Here is a 23,369-nt window from a genome sequence, read left to right as displayed (position 1 = left end):
GCCTCGTTTGTATTTTAGAATTTAGTCTGAAAATTAGAAAATAAGCCCCCGTTTTTTTTTTTTAAGTTTTTTTTTTTATTTTTTATTTTTGACGCAATGTCCGCATGTTTTTTTTTTTACGACAAGCTTAACAATGAATAATTCTATAACTTATTATCGATTGTTATTTTTGTATTTCGTCATACTCGATGTGCATTTTTCTACACATAATAATTTTAAGTTTCTGAAATGTAAAATTTTGCACAGCAAAATAAAACATGACATCTAAGATGAGTTCGAAGATGAATTCAAAAGCGGAATTTGAACTACAAATCTGAATTCCAGAAAATATGGTACCTTCCTATGACTTGCTTTTAAAAATCTGCTCAGATAGTAAAATTCTAGAGTTGAGTTTTACATAAATATATTAAGTTTTAAATGGTTCAATATCTCCATCATGAATATTTTTTTTAAAACTTCATTTCTAGCAATTTGCATTGCCAATTGAATTGAGAAATTTACCACGGCATCCTCATTCGGTTCGCCTAATGGCTATGGAAATCTAAACCATGATATGGTTATGCTACTGTGTATATTGTAAATGGATGGACCCGGGAAGTGCACAGAAATTTGCAACCTACTGCGTGTTCTACACTTAGTTACTTGTACAAGATTCCAATACTGGCCCAAGATTTTAATAGACAGGAACAAATTATTCTTGCCTCTTTTGACGTGATCACCTTAAATCAATGAAATTTTCGGAAGGATCCAAGAACTTTAAAATTTTTGAAAAAACTGTTCTTCAGACCAGGTTTCGCCTCACCACATCCTCACGTGCCTGAGGCTCACCAAACAGGATTTAGCAGATGATCCATTGACGGTGTTGGACTTTTTGAGGGTGTATAACGTCATGGACCTGGTCTAGCACTGCTGGCCAATGGGGCCGTGCAACAACAACAACAGATTCCAACACAACGTTTAGTGGGCCAGCCTTAGTAGCAGGAATTTTTAACTTGTCGACGAGTGTGTGCGTACCAGTTTTTTTTTTCTTTTAAAAATAGAACAGAATTGGATAAAAACCGTTGAATATGCTTCAACTGAAAAAGCAGCGTATAATATCACACATAATGCAATTTTAGTGTAATGTGTAATGTTTACGCATTTAAAAATGGTGTTGCATATGTATTAAAAATGTTGTATTTATGTCGAAATATGTATCTTGCTTGTATGTAAAATGCTGTATAGATTTAGAATAATTTATGTATGAAAAATTTTACTGTCTTGTGGTTCGTAAAATGTGTATATGTAGGACAGTGTGGGTGCAACGATTAAAATAAAAAATAAAGCAAACATCCTGAATAACTTTTGATCCATAGATAGAATTATTTTAATACATGATATAATGGAAGACGATTTCGAAATATTATTTTAATATTTTGAAAATGAATAATACTTTTTTGTATATAAATATTTTTATGTATTTTTAACTTTTCAAAATGGCCAACAGTATCTACAATTCTTAAAGTAATATTACAATGAACAAAATATTTATGAAGTGTCCCTCTATTCCATTCAACAAATCGAACTAATTCTGTTCTAGCAAAGTTAAATCGAACAAGTTTGATACGAAATAATCCCGAACTATGGTAATTAAAGTTTATCGAAAACTAAAGCAATCAAACAAGAATTTCGTTTCGAATAATAGATCCTATTATTAAACTAATCGATGTAAATGTATAACAAAGGCTGTGAGGAAAATTTTCAGAAGTTTTAGAGGTGTGTTTAAAACTGTTAATGCGTCAATGCTCTTAAAGTCCTTGAAGGAATAATTATATCCCGATTTCAAGTTTTCGCAATTGGTAAAAATATAAAAATGGGGAATAGTGTTGAAATTGCAATCATTTCGAATTCAGCAATTTATTATTCCTGGCAATCGATTTTAGCACTTTTGAAGCTATTAATTTTGGTTGGTTTGACATTTATTGACTTGATTATTGGTTTATTTTGGAAAGAATGACTTATTAACATTTCCAATTTAATTGAAGCTGCCTTTAATCGATTTTTGAAATTACGTGCAATGCATGACAAATTATCGAAGATTTTGAAATGCATGATAAGTTATCGCAGTTAATTGCATTTTGGAAAATCAAATAAATTGCTAGAAATTAGTATGTTTATTCGAAATGTAAAGATCCATTATTTGCAGTAATTTGAAAATAGTTAAAAATAAGTAATTTTTCATATTACTTTCAGATATAAGAGTTATTGCCATTAATATATATATTAACATCTGATTCGTATCTGATTTCACAAATTAATAATTAATTGGGAACAACAGAACTTTATCGAACTCCAATAAGTAATTATTGGATCTATAAGGACACAAAAGAGAATAAACTTGTAATTAAGATCTTTTGATTCCAGTATTACAATTATAATGCAATAATGAATTACAAAAAATGTATTAATAGGGGACAAAAGTGCTTTATAGAACTCTGATTAATGATTATTAGGGTCTTTAATAAACATGAAAAAACCTTGTAATTAAGGTCAGTTTGATGGCAGCATTACAATTATGATACAATAATGAATTTTAAAAAAAAATTATGAATTGGGGACAACAAAACTTCATCAAACTGAGTAATTTTCATTGGGTCTATGAGGACTAAGGAGAAATAAAACTTGTAATTAAAGTCTGTTTGATGTCAGAATTACAATTAGGATACTATAATGAGATACAAAAGAAGTATATTAAAATAAAGAATCTTTTCATATCGAGCATTCCAATTTTTTGAATAAATAAGCAAAAAAGCGGCTATATTTATGTATATCCTTGCATATTGTCTACTGATATCAATGTTCTAATACCCAGAATATCAATAGTATTGCGTCGCAATAAAGCTACATATTGGGCTATTGGTGAAGGTCTGGGAAACATTCCTAATCCATCATAATTTTAATCTTCTCCTGATGGTATGTCTTTTCCGTTTTGATAACATGACCATAGGGCACAAATTCGACTTGTTTAAGTTAGGACACGTTCACGAGCATCGATACCTCGCACTCTCAGTTCCTTCACAGATAAAAGTAGTCACCCATACACTCATTGACCACTGTCTTCGATGATCTACTAGAAACTGTGTCTTATAACCGTTAAAAATCCTGAATAATACCTCGAATAAACCACCTAAAAATATATCCTAGTTCAGAAGTTTTTATTTTTCTGCTTTCGTGAACTATTTTATAATATATCAGTCTCATTTATGTAGACCTATCTACTTTACTAACATTAGCATTTTATTTTCCACATTGACCAGTGCACTGTACTGCATAAATATCATTGTTTAATTTAGCAGTATTCTCTAATCCTCGATATAGATCGAACAAACTTAAATTAAATTGTGCAGTACGGGAAGATAATGAAAACTTCAGGTCTCTTCACCCTTTGTATTCGGACAATATTTAGAGGAAATGAAACCAAGGGAGCACTTCTAGCTATTTCATAGGGTGTAAATTTTGGTAAATGCATTATTGGAAGTCACGCAATCTTTATAGCTAACGACTATATTTTAATTTTTTTAGATGTTATCTGAAAGGCTCTAAGGCAAAGCCTTATGTATGCTAATTAATTTGTGCAGACAATATTCCAATTTAACAAATAAGATATCAAAATTCGTATTTTCTCTAAATAAGCACATATTTTTTTGATGAATTTTTACTTTTCGCCCCAAAAATATGAGAGGATGTGGCCGCAATCTAGAAAAGGTCACAATAATTTGATCAAGAGATCAGTCGAATATTAGGATCCGCTGCTGTTAATTTTACTTGTTGCACAATTCGTCATATCTCTTATGCTTTAAGCGAAATACAAATGTGTTGTATACAATTGAAAAACTCATTCATACAAAGATAATCTAATTTGAGTTTTTCTTTTTACAATTAACAATTATTTTTCCTTATTTGATTTACTAGCGGTCGAAAACATTTTGAACAATTGAATACAAATATATTTAACCTATTTTGATTTAAGTAATTTTAAATTAAAAGAATCCTACATTTCAATTCAATCGGCTTGAATAGCTCTTGCAAAAAAAAAAACATTTATAAATATTACCTTCTATTGGAGAAATATGAAAAAATGGAACTAAGGAGTTTAAACTTTCGACGCTCTCTTGCCCTCTTTTCGAATTGTGAAAACCTCTTATATTTCAAAATACAAGAATCCAAATCTTTCATAAAAAAGATATGTCTTTTTTCCTAAAAAATATGTCTTTGCATCGGGCTATGTATAGTAGTCGGCACTAATTAATTAGAGTATTAAGATTAGACTCTCGAGCCATTAACATCACAAATTAGTACATTGGAATCCGGATATTAGATCAAAAGTTATTGTTTTCTTTGATATTTTGCATACTTTACTCCTTTGTTTATTCCGAGCAAAATATTAATTTTAAAAGGAGTACTAATTGATTAGCGTATTAAAGTTAGATCCTCAAGCCATTAAGATCTCAACTTTGTATATTTAAATATGGCCGTTAGATCAATGGTTTAGGTGATCTCTTTTTTGCCCACTGTACACCTTTGTTTATTTCTAGCAAAATATTAATCGGAAAATGCTCACTACTTAAGTATTGTTTTAAAATTAGACTATCGGGTCATTAAGATTGCTACTTAGAACATTAATACCTGCAGATATTAATGTTCTAAGTACCAATCTTACAATAGTAGCAATACTTCTGCCAATGATGAAGTCTCATAAAAGATTAAACTACTTAATTAAGCTTAAAGGAATTACGGAAATCTTAAATAATTGAATAGTAAGAAAGGATACAGCTTGTACTGTGTGTAAAAAAATTAAACAAAAACAACCTGGATGATTTTTGATTGTTTGATGGGGTCTTCACGTTCTATGATTCAATCTTAATGGTATGAGATAGTGACTTAAAATATGCTAATTAATTAATGCCGCTGATATTTTAAGTTACGAAATCAGAACATAAAAACGTGCTTTCTTTGAATAAATGCACCTTTTCTGGACGGATTCCTATGAAATACGATTCTCAGGAACTGCTGTACAGATTTCGCACCAATTTTGCATTTTTCCTTGTAAGATTACATTCTTTAAAATTATGTAAAAAATTGCATACCTTACAATTCAAATTTTCTTCGAATATTATTAAATAAAATATAAGGACCATTAGTTCAAATATTAAGTTGTACTTTTCTATATTTTATTCATTTTTCTTCTTTATTTGTTTCAAGCAAAATATTAGCTTGAAAACGAGCACTAATTAATTATCATATTAAGGTTATACATCGAGATTACTAAGATCAAAACTTTGTATATTAAAATCTGTCCATTGGATCGAAAGTTAAAGTGTTCCCTTTTCTTGCTCACTGTATACCTTTGTTTATTTCAAGCGAATCATTAATTGGAAAAGGTTTACATAAAATATTATTCAAAATTAATCATAATATAGCAATCAAGGGGGAAACTCGTCCTGAAGCAATTTGAAATCTGCATAAATATATTAATAGCCAGCCAATTACTTTCACTTGAGGCAATTATTACATGCAATAAGTGTCCGCGTGTTTTAAATGAATTATTTTAAAGCTGTAGGAGAGGATTCTTCGTAATTACAAATTGCAAACTTAGCAGTAACCAGGTTTTCGGAATTGGCCGTTACATTAAGTTTGCTTTCATTAGAGAAAATAAGGGAATACAGAATTCAAACTAATCTTTCGGCTGTTCCAACTTTAATTTACTGGTCTGTATATTATAAATCTTTAAAGGCAAAGAACGACTAACGATTTATAGTGATTAAACGATAATGAAAATTCATACCTTGGTTACTTATGAATCTCAATTTAATCGAAAATTATTTAGGATAATGTTTAAGTAGTAAAGCAAATAATGATTTTTTATCAACGGTGGCTTGATTTGTGATTAAACGTAAGGTAAATTTGAAAATTCGACGTTCTAATACATCATTTCGTTTCCTCACAGCCATTTCAGTCAGTAATTATAACATTTAAATTATGAAATTAATAAGTAAATATAATGTGAAGAGGGCAACATAGAGGAATGAAACAAATGGTACGTCTATTGTGAAAGCCGCGAAATTTTAATGCAGAAATTTTGGAATTTAGTAAAGATAATTTCATATAATTTTTAAATAATATAATTTAATTTAATAATATAATTTCAAAATACACATACTTTTTATAAAGACCCAGTGGTCTAGTATCAAAACCACGCGGCGCTCAATAGAGTACGTAGTTTAAACCTCCTAGTAAATTACAACTTCATTTCACGATTTGACGTTAGAACTAATCACTCTAATAATGCGTGGCTTGTAGTGCCCTCTGTTAACATTTTTTGTGACTAAACTCCAAAATTTCTAAATTTTACTTCTTTCTCAATAAACATATTTGTTTTATTTCTCTATCACCTTTTGTATAATTTTTTTTCCTCCGTAACCAGTCACTCCTCCGCTGAACCTACTGTACTTAAGTGTGATATTTATAACCTAGGAATTAATACGAAAAATAACAAACGAAGAAATTATTTTTATTTACTTACCCTTGAAAAAAAATTAGCTTGATTTGCGTGTGACATTTTAGTTAAGACAGAAAATGTCACGCAGCATTTTGAGAACACTTATATTTCTAAATTTAAAAGTACATTGTGATAAGTATAATCTAGATAGTACAGAATATTTTAAAGATAACATTTTGATTCATTTAGACATTCTAAAACTGATTTTTCTTAGTTTTATAAATATAGCTGTACCTCAATTAAGAGAACCCCTTTTAACCAAATTTCTCCCAATCAAAATGAAGAGAAAATCACCTGGTTAACGAATTATAAGACCCGAAATAAGGGCGATTCCACGAAAAGTGGTCCTGAATGACTTAATTTTCAAAATTATCGTAAAATCAAAAATGACACAATTTCGGAATTATTTTNAACGAAAGAATCGCCCATAACACATTTCTTTAACAGCTGGAATTCTTTGTTAGTTTTATCACTTTTCAAATGACTGCAATATCCCTCTTTTTCGAAACAGTTGCGTGTGACACATTTGTGCTTGCGCAGCAGTTGAATTTTCGTAAAAATTTCGATGCAGAAATCGATATTAAAACTCTTGTAAAAACTGTTACTTTCCCTAATCTTTCAAGTCTTATATTGTGTGAAAACTTTGATAACATACGTAATGTAGCGGGAGGTAAAAGAAGTAGTTTTTCCTCCCTTCATAAAATCAAAAAGAAACCGCTTCAAGTCGATTTCAAGACCGAATCAATGATATTGTAAAACGTTATCCAGTTACACACTTTAAAATTTCACATTAAGTAATGCACAATAATTTAATTTTTTTTAAATGCACGATGGATTAGTATGGATATTTTTGCATTGTTGGGTATGTGCCGGATTATTTTTATTTCCTTTATCCTGGTTATTAAGATTCGATTTAACGAATAAAATTTTTGATGCAATATATTTGTTAAATGAAGTTTGACTGCATGTCACATAAAAAAAAATTCCTTTGGCAAGTTTATGAATTTGAATTACTGAAATTTAATTTTTTAAGTAAAATATCACAGTTTAATTTAGTTAAGTATTATTAAGCAGGTATCGATGAGGAAAAGAAATAAGCAAAAAACAAAAATAAATAAATCCGATCACAGTGGAAATAGTTAAAGAAAAAAGTTTAAAGCCCAAACATGTTTTTCGGATAAAGAACGCTGCTTTAACATAAAAAAGAAAGCGTTGTTTCGTATTTTTAAACCCTATATATCACCTTCGACAGGTGACGGTTAAGAAAAAACGGATCTGTTCAATCCACTGACAACGGATGGAAAGAAATTGAAAATAATACAATCCCCTTTCCGCGAAACAGGAAAATTCGAAGAAAGCTAGAACTGAGTTTCGAGAAAATCCTTGGAAAAACGGATAGAAAGATTATAGAGTGTCTGGAATTACAAGCATGTCAAAGATTACTTTGATTTTTAAAGCTTTGAAAAGAACAATAATAGAATAAACAAAAAAAGCAAATATTTCATCTAGTTATTTTTTAGGCCGAAGAGGTTTATAGATAAATAGTTTTCTGCAAAAGAGCTACAAAACGGGATAATTGACAAGACAATGTCATTCTATAAGGACCAAAGACATGGACAACTTTTCCAGGTTTTATGAGATCTCGAATATTAAAAGATAACTACGGCAATAAATTAAACCAAACATATAGAGAACCAAGGAGAGAAAAAAAAAAGATAGAGAAAAATAATAAATAGAACAAACACTAATAGAGTAAAATAATAAAGCGAACAAACACAAATAAGGAAAAATAATAAAGATAACAAACGTAGAGAAGGAAAACACATAGAGGAAAATAAAGACAACTGTTAACATTGGACATGATGGGACAGGAATCCAATGGACATATCATTCCAAATATAGAACATGATGGGACATATGAGTCCAAATATAGAACTTGATAGCACATGAATCCAATGGACATATGAGTCCAAATATAGAACATGATGGGACATGAATCCAATGGAAATATGAGTCCAAATACAGAACATAAATCCAAAAAGTCTCCCAGTAATTGTCTGCAAGAGAACGTTTTGTTAAAACTAAGCAAAGAATATGATGGTCCCTATCCATGACTAGTCCTAGACTACAGAGACAGCAGGTAGAACTTTAAACTATGAGAAAGTGGTGTAAGTTTGAATCAAACAAATAACTGACTGAAAAGTTAAACAGTTAATAATTACTCTTTATTAATAGATTTTGAAAGTCAAATCTTAGAAACCTGTTCTGATTCGCGATACAGATTTTCTGTTAAGTCATATATCTTCTTTAAGTTAAAAAAAAATTGGTAAATTTAATGTTAAAAATTGTTAAAGATGTAGTTAAGAGACTAAGTCATATTTGATAATAAGTTTACTTACAACGCAACCTAACAACGTTTTCATATCTCGTAAATGTATAAATATTCCATTAAAATTAGTAATGTTGAGACGTAGCTGCTTTCGTCGGCTGTAAAAGATATAGTGGAACTCAGATTCACTGATCAGGATTTTATATGCTCCACCTATTTGGGATTTCAACTTCGAGAAAAATGCAGAACATATTCTGGAACTATTTTTTTTTTGTTTTTTGATTTCAACATCTCTTCATGTCACCCTGTTTTATGAAGAGGCACTGGAACTGGAAAATAAAGGAAGCATCTTGAGCTTCGAAAGGAACACGTGTCTCCTTCTCCGCATGCTCTGTCGTTATCTCAGGATAAATATGTAAATGATCAATCTATGTATATTAAAACTGCATAAATGCAAGATTGAGTAACACGTAAATAATAAAATATTAGAGAATATCCTTTATTTTCTTAGCATGCAGAGAAGAAAATGAGATCTTTAAGAAAATGTCTTAACCTTGTTCCTAAACAATCAGGGATTAAATGTGAGCGTCTATCCGGGAACATGGCTTAGAAAGGCTCACGGTCACTGTTAAAAAAAAGTGAGGTGCAAGGCACAGTCATGAAAAGTAATATTGTAAATTTAGACTAAGGCCAAATGGTTGAAAATTGAGGGTATTGTGAGAGCACCATCACAAATATATTTACATCAAACTACAGCTGCCCAATGGACTATTGGCGACGGTCTGGGAAGTCTCCCTGAGGATTATCCGAAAGTCCTGAACCTCGATCATAGTTTTGATCCTCGACAAATGGGATGCTTTCTCTCTTTGATAGCTCGACGACCAAGGGGTGAAATCGAACACTTTACGATAGAACAGTTTAACGAGGACCGTTACCGCAAACTCTCGGTCTTTCCGCAGGCTGAACAAAGTGATCACCTATCTGCTCATTCACCGCAGGTAGTGATACTTGACTTCGGTGATCTAGATGGAACACTGTCCTTACGATCAGTTCGCTGTCGAACTCAATTAATACGACTCTGGAACAGATTTGTCCTACAGAGCCTTAGTGAGAGATGTATATTGAAAAAAAAATATAGCAGGGGCATTAAAGAATTCTGTATTTTAGTCTAAGATGATTTAAAATCTTTAAACGCTATCAATTTGCCAACCTGAATTAAGCAACTAAAATAAATGTGAAATAGTTGAACGATTTTTTTTAATACATTTACAAAAGTATGAAAGTTAATAATCTTTCTCATTCAATAAGCATGCATTCATAGAGTAGGGAGTGTTCGCTGCTAACGATTGAGTTTTCATAGATTGACTTTTTAGTATTAAAGTTCTGAAAGATTATTCTATTAAATTTTAAAAAAATTAAACATTTTCAATATTATCATAAATGTATGTTCATCAGTGTATTTCTCTGATTTCTATAATTTAACATATACTATGCATTCGTGCATGCATTAAGGAGCAAAACTATCAAATGGACAGGAACGTCTTCAAAGCGATAATTATGTTTCGCATAATCGTATATTTTGGTTATTTAATAGAATTATTGTTGTACAAACTAAAATGTTAAAACATGATTAAAAGACAGTATTTTTGTATGTGGTCAAAAATTAAAATAAAAGTGTTCGAAACAAAACAACAAATAATTAGGAAAGGATGCAGGTGCTAGCTAAAAATGTTCAAACTGGGATTAAGTCCAGGGATTCTTAAACCATAAAAAATAACAGATGTGGTGAATTATAATAAAATGTTGTGAGTTAAAATAACTAATGTGATGAATTAAAAAAATTTCTTAACAAAACAACGATTAATTAGAAAATCGTGCATGTGCTAGCAAAAAACGTTAAAACTGGAATTTAGTGCAAGGATTAAAATAATATAAAAAATAAGAGATGTGGTGAAGGAAAATAAAATATGGTTAGTTTAAATAATGAATTGGGTGAATTGAAACAAAAATTTTCTAAACAAAGAAACGAATAATTAGAAAATCATGCAGGTGCTAGCTAAAAACTTTCAAACTGGGATTAAGTGCTGGGATTCTCAAACAATAACAAAATGGCATGCAATTTAAAAACAAATGTTAAAAAATAAATACTTATATAATCTCGAATAAAATTTAGCTTGTGAGTAAAACGTATCAAACTTTGTTTTTCTTTAAATATTAAATCTAAGATAGGAAAAAACTGAGCGAAACCCTCGAAGGCAATTTTAGAATAAAGTATTAACATAATCTTTCAGTTTAAGTTACAAAAGAAGCTAATCTTTAAAATAATGTGAAGTTCCTTACACATTTTTTTTCTCGATGACTCTAAATTTTCATTCCTAAGACTGTTTAAAAACTAAATTACTTAAACAAGGTATTAAATTTCCTAAGTCATTAAAGAAAGAGGATAGTTAAATAAAGAGAAAAAAGAAAAATTCGTGGCAAAATAGTCAAGGGAAATGAAAGTTTTGTGAGAAAGTTTTAATGCAAAGATATAGAAAGTATTACAAATAAACTACGTATATGCAAAAAATTTTGACACTCATTTGAATAAGCTTGCCGTATTATTTAAAATAGCTTTTGATTTTACATGAGTTGTTGTTTTAAATGACAGAAAAATAAAAAAATAGTTGAAAATATCTAGTGATTTAAGAGCGTTGATCTTTTACCTAGATTGTTTTGAAATTGAACTTATTTATTTTATTCTTTGTCAGTATAAACGCGTTTTTTTATGATTTCGGAAAAATTAAAGTTCTGCGTTTACAAATTAATTGATAAATATAACAAAATTTAGTAAAAATTTCACAGAACTCACATGATTTTGTTTAATAACTTTTATTTGAAAATAATGTTCAAAAGTGAAAAGCAAAATAATTTTTTAAAAAAATTGAAAAGCAAACGATTTTATAAATAAAAGTATAACAGAACATTTTCTTTCAACTTTAATTTTAAATTAAGGCTTTCAAAATGAATTTGTTATAGCATGAAATATCACTGACAGTAAGGATCTATATAATTTTTTATATGTACAACAATATTTTAAAGGATTGTAAGATTTTAATTAATTGTAAGATTTGAAAATGGATTTTATTAAATTGTTTATTTCGAGTTTAACATGGACTTAAATATTAATCTGAAAAACAAACAGCCAACTTCATTCCGCATTTCTCATAAAAAATTTTTTTGCAAAGATAATTTTTTTTTATCTTACAAATTGAAATATTATTCATTAATCTTAATGTTAATTTTTTCTGAAATATGAATGAATTTTATAATCGCTTTACTTGATTTCAGATCTGAGATATAAATATTAGTTAAAAAACTATTCATATTTATGTGTTTTGAAAATCTACTTAGAAAAAGTTTTAACGCTAAAAACAATTTAATTTCTGCGCTTAATTTTTATTGCACTGTCGTATTACAACGTATAAAGCCCTAATTAAATATATTAATGATTTGAACTCAAAAATGAGAATAAAATTTGAATTCATACTTAAAATAGAAACTAAATATAAAACGGAAAATATAGTTTCCGCGTAATTTATAACGGAACTTTTATGTCTTAATATCAAAAATCTTTAACTTGATATTTTCAAAAAATATATAAAATTACAAATTATTACGAAACTTATTATGAAAATAATGTTCATCTATAAAAGTTTTGTCAGAAATGAAATTTACAAAACTTTATGACAGAAATAATTGTAATAGATATGAGAATGAAATCTAGGATTAAAAATTTATATGTCAGAACGTATTGTAGAAAAGAAATTTATTGCGGAATTTATTGTAAAATTTATAATGAAAATTAATTTTTATGATAGAATTTATAATGAAACTGAAATATATGATAGAAAGGAAACTGCATGCTAGAAATATAATGTTAGAACGGAAGTTTGCATGATGGTTCAAGAAACAGACATGGATCTAACAATAGAACTAAACTAAAAGGTAGCGAAACAATATTGATAAAAATGATTATCGGAATTAATAATTGTTTAATATTATTAATAATGGTTTAATAATGATTATCCGTATTAATAATGGTTTAATAATGATTATCGGAATTAATAATGGTTTGATAATGATTATCGGAATTAATAATGGTTAAGTGTTAAAAGTTCTAGAAAAAAATTCTGATTCTAAGGTTAAAATTATCAAGTTTCTGGATTATTACATGATTTTAAAATATACATGTATGTTTTACTCAACGCTTTTCTACTTTATTTTTAAATCTCATTCACAAGACTTGTTTAAATAACTTAATTTTATTTCACAAATAATTATTCATACGAGATACATAATTCTCAGAGCTGTCATTTAGAAATTATTGTTCTGAAATATTTATTTCTCGGTAGTTTTGAAATTGCAATTCTAATAAGAGCGAAGATAAATGAATGCGCTAATATTTCCCTCTCTCTCTCTCTTTCTTTTAAAATTAATAAGACTGAAGGCAGCTCTTCTCAATCAGAGAAATATATATCATTTTCCATATTGAGAGATTGTTGACGTTAAGAGAAGAATTATGAAGGAAAGCTGAAAGTAATTATGAAAAATCTATATTGGAAATGAAAATGCGTGCTAATTCTCAGTTCCGAAAGCACATGGTTGGAATTTTAATGAAATGCAGAGTGTCAAATTTATCACAGATTAGAATTATTGATGATTATTGTTATTTAAAGATCTATGACATATTTCAATTCATTACTATCTTTAATTTTGGCTTAAATTAGAGGAATATTTTTATTTTTTCTCCACAAATATTATTTCCTTTTTTAAAGTAAAAATTCTGTTTGGGTTTTTATTTACGTTGCCATTTATAATTATTGAGAGACACAAAACAAGTATTGTTTATTTATTGTTATATCTGTGTGAACGTTAAGACATACATATAGGTGTGTAAATGAATTACTGAAATTTTTATTATTGGTTGTCTTATACTGAGAAAAAGAGTTTGGTTAAAACTACCACAATATGGTTAAATTTACCGTGTTTCTGTCTCAATGGGAGCACCAAAAAGCTTGCTAGTTTTCACCGGAGCACATTGGTAATCTGTTTGGTTAAATAACAAAACTTATAGTGTTAAAATGTGTGATAGAATATTGTTAATTATTAAATTTTGGTATTTTTATCGTGATTTCTTAGAGTGAGGCATAAAAAGCATTTATTTGATTAAATGTACTTTTCTGTTTTGTATTATTTACTAACTATAATTTTGAAAATCAAAATTTCTGACTAAACGTCACCAGATGAACGAAAAACTACAAAATAATGGTTTGCATACCATATACATTGGTTCTATTACCAGAATTATGTTTTTATTTTTACCAGAAATGTCATTACATTACTGTACGGTAATTTTACCAGATTTTTTTCGACGTGTATAAACCAACAATCAAATTATTTTTTTATCATACTTGTCATGCTAATTTAGGACTAACATTCATTCAAGTGCATAAATTAGAAATAGCCATTGGAAGTACTATTAACCAACTACTAAATAATGTTTATTTTTACACACTATTGCCAATTTAGGACATGTATTTAGGTGAATCAATGAGATACAATAATTTATAACTGATTACAACCACAAAAATAATGTTCATTTTTAATTTATCTTTGCTAATTTAAGACTTGTATTTCGGTGCATAAAAGAGTAACGGGCATTCTTTTTATTATGGAGAGTTCTGTGAACCAACAACAAATAATGCTTTTTTTTGTTAGTTTATAACTTGTATTTAGGTGTATAAATAAGACTTAGTTATTTAATTTTATTTAAAGTACTATTATTAACTACTAATAATGTTTATTGTTACTATACATATGCTAGTTTAAGACTTGTATAGAATGTGAAACAGACTTTACTATTGATTGGCAGCTTAACTTAACACTGCTCAGAAAAAAGAGACCATTTCTCAATTAAGTGAAAGATAAAAACTGAGTAAAATTCACATTTTATTTCTTATTTCCAGTGACACGAGTAAAAGATTATTACACAACAAAAGCAAAGAACTATATAAAGAATTAACATGAAATAAGAGAAACAGCTGTGGTGAAAGTCTATTAATCCAAAATTCCCATGGCTTCCCAATGGCTGTCTACATTAGATTAAAGCTACTGTACATTTGGTTAAGGCTAGGCAGAGGATGAGATGGTCACTATACATAGCCCATCCCAGACTGCAGACACTGCAGGTGGGACTTAAAACTATGAGGTGTTTCGGGAGACAGTTGTGGCCAGTGGTGACATTAAATCAGCCACAAATTTGCGTCTGGGCCATATTCAGACTAGAAATAATTAGTCTTTTCTAACCATTTAATTTTAATTTTTGTTCTAACAGTGAGATTCTTAAAAATTCTCAATTTAAGTACTTCTGAAACTATTTTTAAAAGAATTTTTTGAAAATGAAGTTCAATATAACATTGCAGACATACTTTTTCTTTAGCTTTGCATTAAATTTTTCAGCTGAACATTCCTTTAAGGCAGTGTATTCTGAAAAAAATTAAGCTAATACACAGGAATCATATTTGCTATTCTCATTAAAAATAATTAGTTTTAACCACAGATTTATAATAATTTTCGATAAGTTCACATAGGTGAATTGAATTTTAATTTCTATGGAAAAATTAAAAACGCATAATGATTATTGTTCCTCACTAATTAATTCTCATTTTAATTTTTTATGAAGGATCTTAAATGTGTACGTAAGTAGGCTACACTCTTCTTTTTGAGTCTGCCAATGTCTGTTACTTATAAATAATATTTTCTTTTAAGACTTTCGGGCATTACGGTCTTTGTTTCAATATCATTAATGTTACAAATTACCAAAGACATTTTTTGTATACTTTGAAAAGTTATTCTACTTTGATTAAAATATTTACTTCTTATTAATTCATACATTTTAGTTTAAATTAATAATTCCTTTTCCCACCATTTCTTAAAGTTTAAAGAAATATTTTTTATATCAGTTTTCTCTGGAGTAAGTGTCTGGCAGATTTTAAAAGTCAGAATGAATATCAGAAATTGATTTTTAAAGTTAGCAAAAATCTTATATTTGATACAAGGTCTATTCAGAAAATATCCTCCGGTACGACACAACAGTTGTAATTGTAGGGTAAAATGCAACCCACTGTCACATCAAGGATTCTAGTATTCAATAAGCTTCAAGACATACGATAGAGAATATTGTAATGCCAGGCGTCGCTGGTTATAACGTCACAAAATGTGTTCTGCCATTGTACACCCACTGAATCTGGTGGCCATTTGTTTTGTGCCATATTACAGTGACGTAAGGATCAGCTTTTCGCACACGATAAAAATGCTCAAAACAGTGCTATATATATTGGTTGAAATCACAGTTGGTTGATATTCATGCTAAAAGAATTGGTAAACTAATAAAACTTGAAGATATCTGAAATTTTATATGAAGGTTTTTTTTTTTCATTTTATTTAAACAGAGACTTAATTCCGAAATACCTTTGTATTGCAAAAGTTACAGTTTCCAATTGTGTAAATATTATCTACTTACTTTTAAAAAACAGTTTTCATTAAAATCTATTACTATAAGCAACCAGTATAATTTATTTTTTCTCAATACATTTCATCTCAGTTTTAGATAAATATAAAAGCATAAATCATAAAAGTTTATTAGATTTTATTCAACACTGCTTCATAAAAAACGTCTCTCACAAAGAGTTCTGTATTTCGCTTTTTGAAAGTTTTTCATTCCTTTACAAATTGCTTTTAGTTTTCATCCAATAAGTCAATATCTCAACCCAAGAATCTGCCAAATTATGCGGTTCCCGATCATCAAGTATGATTGATGTAAGAGTTAGTATACTTCATGTCTGATAATAAAAAATATGTTGTTTTCTTCCATCTCGGATCGATCTTTTACAAAATTTTTGAACTTCTATTTTTATTTAAAAAAGTACCTCAAGAGTAAACATAAATCTATCAGCAAAAATAAATTAAGAATCATAAATATATCACAGGCGAAAAAGTTGGAAAATAAATTCCACGAATTAAATAACAATTTATTTAAAAACATAAAAACTAAAGGAAACTATAAAGTCATACTAAACTAATGAATGGAAGAACATTTAATCAAAGTGTTAAGCTATCTTCCATTGTCCAACATAGTTGGGATTTTGATTCTAATTAAAGGTTTAAGTCTCCTTTTGTTAAAATCATTCAACCCTGCTCTCCAACTATCGAGCTTGAATTCTGGGAATTATTCCATATTATGAAAAATTTTAAGAATTTAGTTAACAATCTTTATAACATCTTATCTTTCCCATTGTTAGGAAATCTATTGCTATTTGGAGTTTAGTCCACCAATGCCTCATACATTTGTTTCCTATTACCCTTCTTTTTATTGTTTTGATCAAACATTTTTCTCACTAGACCAACTGGTTAATTCAATTTCAAATTTCAGAGGAAAAGCTGTGAAAATGTTTCAAAATCCAATTTCGAACCATTTGTTCTATAATCACTGCCCTTTATACGTAGTTTTAGACTCTTTGCCAAATATCAGTTTAAAATAGTAAAATAGAGTTTAAAAATTAATAGAGAAAATAGAGTTTAAAAATTAATAAAAAATAGAGTTTAAAAATTAATAAAAAATAGAGTTTAAAAATTAATATTTTGGAAATTAATGAACAGAAATGGTATCGGAATTTGGATAATCCCGGTTAGAAAAGTGGTATAAAAATTAAACATACANGCCCTTTATACGTAGTTTTGGACTCTTTGTCAAATATCAGTTTAAAATAGTAAAATTGAGTTTAAAAATTAATAGAGAAAATAGAGTTTAAAAATTAATAAAAAAATAGAGTTTAAAAATTAATATTTTGGAAATTAATGAACAGAAATGGTATCGGAATTTGGATAATCCCGGTTAGAAAAGTGGTATAAAAATTAAACATACAAAAAAAAAAAAATACTATGAAACAATTTGGAACTGGAATTGAAAAACAGGTTCCAAAATTTAGAGTGGAGACTTTGGAACACTACGTTCTCATTTGCAGTAAAAAAAAACTTGTTAGCCAAGAAAAAATTACATATCTTATAGTTTTTGTGAATATTAAAATTAAGTTAATCAAAAACATTTAAAAGAGTTCTAAGATCCATAGCAAGAAGTTCATTAGCCGAAACTGTCCCAGAATTTTGGTGTTGACTTTCTGATAAGCTGATGACACCAGGAGGCATTTATTTACTTTTCATTTGTTCTCTGGTAACTCCAGCAATCAATCAGGTTTCGATACTTTCAGAACCACTTTATCAGCAATATATTGTTTTTATTTTAATTCATCTTTAGTTTAAATATCAATTTAGCATCTCCAATGCACATCCTTTTGACTACAGTTTTGACAAGAATTATGAGAATATTCTATAGTCAGGCATTACGGAATATTATCAACAATATTGGATAGTAAATGCCATCATTTTATGAAAAGCCCGGTGTTTTGACTGACATTCAGGATCTGATATCCAAAGAAAAAGTGCGTCGAAAAAAGTCAGTTTTAGTATTATTAGTATATGCCCTACCGACTCCCCTAAATATATAATTTCAAAAAACTGATAAGAAAATAATTTTTATTCATTTAGCTACATTTATAATGTATGTAGCCTACCATACAAAATTGCGAAGATTTAAAAAAATTCTCAATTTTAACATTTTTGAGCTCAGCTAAAACAAAAGTTTTCAATTTAAAACGTTTTGCGCGTGAGTCGCATGGCAATATAACGGACAAAACAAAATAGAATTATTATTTTTTTTTAAACTTGAAATTGCTTTTAAGAAAATGGCAGATTGTGTACTAAATTATTAAGCAAAATTCGTAAAAAGAGGTAAACACATATTTAGCCTTATTTTCTCATAAAACAATTTGTAATTTAGTGTAGAACTCTAAAAAGATTTTGAAATTGATACACCAGGCTTTCAACTGAAATACGATACTCCGTAGTTAGTATGGAACCATATTTTGTTAACACTCAAATTTCAATGCTACGTTTTACTCCAAATTCTCCACTGCATTAACTTTGTTTTTGGAAGCTCCGTCACCAAGAAAAATAAAAAAGCCACAGTTAAGTGCCTTACGCTTGAAGCATTGCGATGATTTCAAACTATATATATCATCTTGTCGTGAAGAATTATCTAGGCTTTAGAGCTGACAAATTTCATTTAATATTTCAAAAGTTATTAAACATTTTAAAAAATCACCAATTCGGCGAGATCCCCCTAGATGAAAATTATCAAACTCATTGTCTTATTCTCGGTTTTTGCACATTCTTATCAGCCCAGATAATGCGGCATTGAAGTAAGTTTTTGAACATTAAAAATGTAAACCACAAACGCTTTTCAATATCACAAAACTCTGACTTTTCTCCATATTATCATTTTGCACCATTTTCAAACAAAGCATAGACAGAGCTGACTTTAGATAAGCTAAACTTGCCCCAACTGTCATGAGTAGCATTTCCAAACTCTCATCAGTTATAAAAGTAGCATATTATTCGCAAAAGAGGAACATTTCACATGACGACAGAGTCTTCGAAAAACACCTTAACATTCTCAACTTTGTTGCGAATTTAAGTACAGCAAAATAAAAATAAGCTGACAGAATGTTTAAAAATATTCCTTTTCAGAAGAAAAGCTTATTTCATTTATCAATAGCACTTTTAAGCTTTTACCCCGTTTCGAAAGTAAGCGGATTTACTCGCATTTTCAATTTTCGATTGGAAATAAATAAATTTAAAAAAAAGGTTGCTCAATTTTTCGTAAGGATTTTACGTTTAATGCTGCTACTATATATTCTCGATTGTTTATTCCCTCTTTTACATTTGTTTCTTTTATTCCGTAATGTTGCTTAGAATGCATGAGCACAAAATAAAATACCTAAGGGAATAAACTTACAGCAGAATTTCTGTAGAAGCCAAAACACTCGAATGGATTCCAAATTAAAAGATTGTTTCGAGCTTCTCGGGCTAGAAGTTAAAAAATACCTTTAAGGTAAAAAAAAAACTTCTTCGCATTTTAATATACGGTTTTGTTTATTTACTTAAAAAAACACATTAATACAAGCATGCTATTTGGAATTTTGATAAATATTTATAATTTTGATAAATATTTACAATTTTTTTAAATACTTGAAATATTTTTTAAATACTTACTAAATAATAAAATTATAAATATAATACTGTATTATATTTATAATTTCGACATTAAATATTTTCTATTACAGACTGAAGTTTAATTGCTTTAAGGTACGAAAAAAAATCTTAGTTTTTGCGAATTTTTAGAAAGCTCTGTATATACAAACATGTTAGTTTTTTTGGGTATTTCATAAGTATGTATTTTTTTATGTTTTGAATTACTTTTCCTATAAACTTCTAAATTTCAAAATAAAAAAATTTATTTATGAACTAGAAGTGAAAGAAAAAGTTTAAAGTGAAAAATTATCATCGTATCACAAAATTTCATCGAAAATATTTTTTTAATAAAATTTGTTTTTAAATAAACATTGAAACTCATTAATAATATATAATTAGCTTGGATTTTTGCTAGAATTCTTTTCTTAATGTCTTAATAGCTTTGCATACGGGATTCTCAATTTCAAAATCTGGAACTTATTTTTTTTGAGCAAGAAGTTAAATAAAAATTTTAAGATGAAGAATATCTTCATTTCACAGATTTTTTTCTCCGATATTTTATTACTATTTCTTTACTTAAACATTAAATTCTAACAAATATATTAGTTATAATAAAGTTTTTATAGTTAATGTTTTTTTTTTAGTCTCTTCAAAGGTTTATAAATTTTTTTATCATCTTTAGAGACGTTTATTTTCGAAATCAAACACTTTTTTTTGAGCTTTAATTCTAAACCTTGAAAAAAGTACCTTTCATATGATTCTTTTTGAAGACTGAAATAAACATTAACTTGTTCAATTACTAACTTAAAGTTGTTTTTTAACGTATCTAGTTCCTAAATGTTTTTTTGTGATCTCTTTTTGCAAGAGTTTACTCCTTAAATAAACAAAAATAAATATTTACTTAATTACTTAGTGAACAAATAATTGAAAATAGCTCTGGTGTACAACAAAAATCTTTTGATGATTCCTTTTCCAAGAGTTGTTTGTTTTAATAACACTTGGGAGCATTTTTTTACTGGTTTTCTGCTGCATGAAGTTTTTTTGCGGATCTTGGGCATTTTCTCGTAATTGATTTCAAAGCATTCTTTCATTGGCATTTTTAGTCTATTTTTTTATCAAAATGTACAAGTTGAGAAGCTTTATGCATAACAGGGGGTCGCATAAATGTTGCCATAAACTTCTAGGGAAGTTACGGAATATCCTCGGGATTAAAATTGAATGGAAACCCATGCCGAAAATGCCGTACGAAGCCGCTATAACCGCTGTTCCTTCATATGCTTCTGAACAATTTATAAGAGGGAAGCACTCCCAGCTCCACAGAACGACATTTTCGGGACGACAATGTCGTTCTGCGTAGAACGACGTTTCTTTCTATGCCATTTTAATTCTGATTATGTGCAAAAGCTCCCCTGAAAGTTTGCTGCACCATTTAAGTAGCAAAAATGAACTAAAAATGTTATTTGAAAACTTTGGAGCTTTAGAAGTAAACCCAATTTCAGAATTTAAATCTCCAAACCCGAATTAAGCAATATCACGAATTTGTATAAATACAACAAAAAATTTGCTCCCCATTATAATCTACCCGAGTTCATTCCTTAAATCGAAAAAAGAAAATATATTACATTTCAGAAACTATAGAAGACTTGATTAAATTTTGAATGTAAATTTTTAGATATTAGAAATTTAGTTTTAACTATCTTTCCTTATTTAGAAATAGGATTTTTTTATTTCTATTTTGATTAATATTTCTTCAGGAGAAAAAAACCTCATTTGTTTTTAGAATTACATAGCATGAAGTGACATAACATTCAACTACTACTGTCTTATTTAAATATATTTATTTATAAAAGGATATTAAAAGTGTTAAATAAAATATTCATTATAACTTAATACTTTACTTTTGACTCCAAGAAACACATATCAAAAAATGTTTCTAGTGGTGGCTTTGATAAGTGTTGTGCTATTACTCAAATGCAAGAGATATATGTTAAACTAACCGTGAAAAGCATTTTCGGATTTCAACATGTTTTTTCTCCCATATTTTCTTCCCATACATATGTAAGGCCTCCAATCGCAAATGGCTTTATAATGTCGCAATATTTTACATCCGACATCTACTTCGCAGAGTTGAAAATGTATGGTATTTTGCATATCATTAAGATAAATCGACCAATATATACCATCTGAGCACAATGACTTTTGGCGATATTTTTTTTAGATTCATTCTTCGGCTAAAAAAGAATATCTTTATTTCATAATCATGCATCACTGCGAAATTTTCCAGGTGATTTAATATACGAAGTGTATGAATAAAAATTGATGTGTCCAAACTGAAAACTCACAGTTTCTTCATCGGTATGAGTTTTTTTTAATAAAACATGTTACTATAAACTGTTCTTTTAGCGTATTATTCGTTATAGAGTATACGAATGTAAATAAAAGCTAATTTATTAAGTATTATTCCAATTTTCAGACGTTCATGAAAGAAAATCGAAGAATATTTCAATTGCATAATTGCAAAAAAATTTAATGTAGACGTTAGAATCTCAGAACGTAGACAAATGTAGATATCAACCATGGAATTACTTATATAATTTTTATTTAAATCATCTTTATTATTTTATCACAGGAACACCAAAATCATATTGATTGACTGGATGTTGAATATATAATATGCAGGGCGTCCCAAAACGACAGCATAAACTCTGCACAGCTAGATTCCTCCTTGAGAGTACATAAAAACTGCCCAAGGAAGCGTTCCTGTACGATCCATAGTTTACGAGAAAAATACGAAAAACAAAGTATGACGTCACTGCCGGTGCAGGAAAGGAACACTTTATAGGACATATCAACAACTTTATTGGACAAATTTGCATATCTTTCAAGACGATAATGTTTAAAGCGTTCGCCGCGCATATTCTGCTTTAAATTGCGCATAGTATACTGCTGTTGTTATGTTCAATAAAGTGTTTTCTCTTGCACCGGCAGTGATGTCATACTTTGCTCTTTGTATTTTTCTCGTAAACTATGGATCGTACAGGAACGCTTCTTTGGGCAGTTCTTATGTACTCCCGACGAGGAATCTAGCTGCGCAGAGTTTTTGCGGTCGTTTTGGGACACCCTGTATAATTTTTCGGAAAATATAGATTTGCCTGGAGATTTATTTTACTTAAAAAGCCATATATATAACTAAATTGGAGCAACATATAATTGAAATTGAATCGGGGATTAGACAAATTTTTGAACTGCCTGCTTAGCTCAAAAAGAAATCTATTGTCACATTTCATCTTTTGAGTAATCGAACTATAGAGA

The sequence above is a fragment of the Parasteatoda tepidariorum genome, chromosome 10 (assembly GCF_043381705.1).
Source record: "Parasteatoda tepidariorum isolate YZ-2023 chromosome 10, CAS_Ptep_4.0, whole genome shotgun sequence".
NCBI lineage: Eukaryota > Metazoa > Arthropoda > Arachnida > Araneae > Theridiidae > Parasteatoda > Parasteatoda tepidariorum.
The sequence above is the reverse complement of the archived record's forward strand: the minus strand, read 5'-3'. Positions refer to the sequence as shown.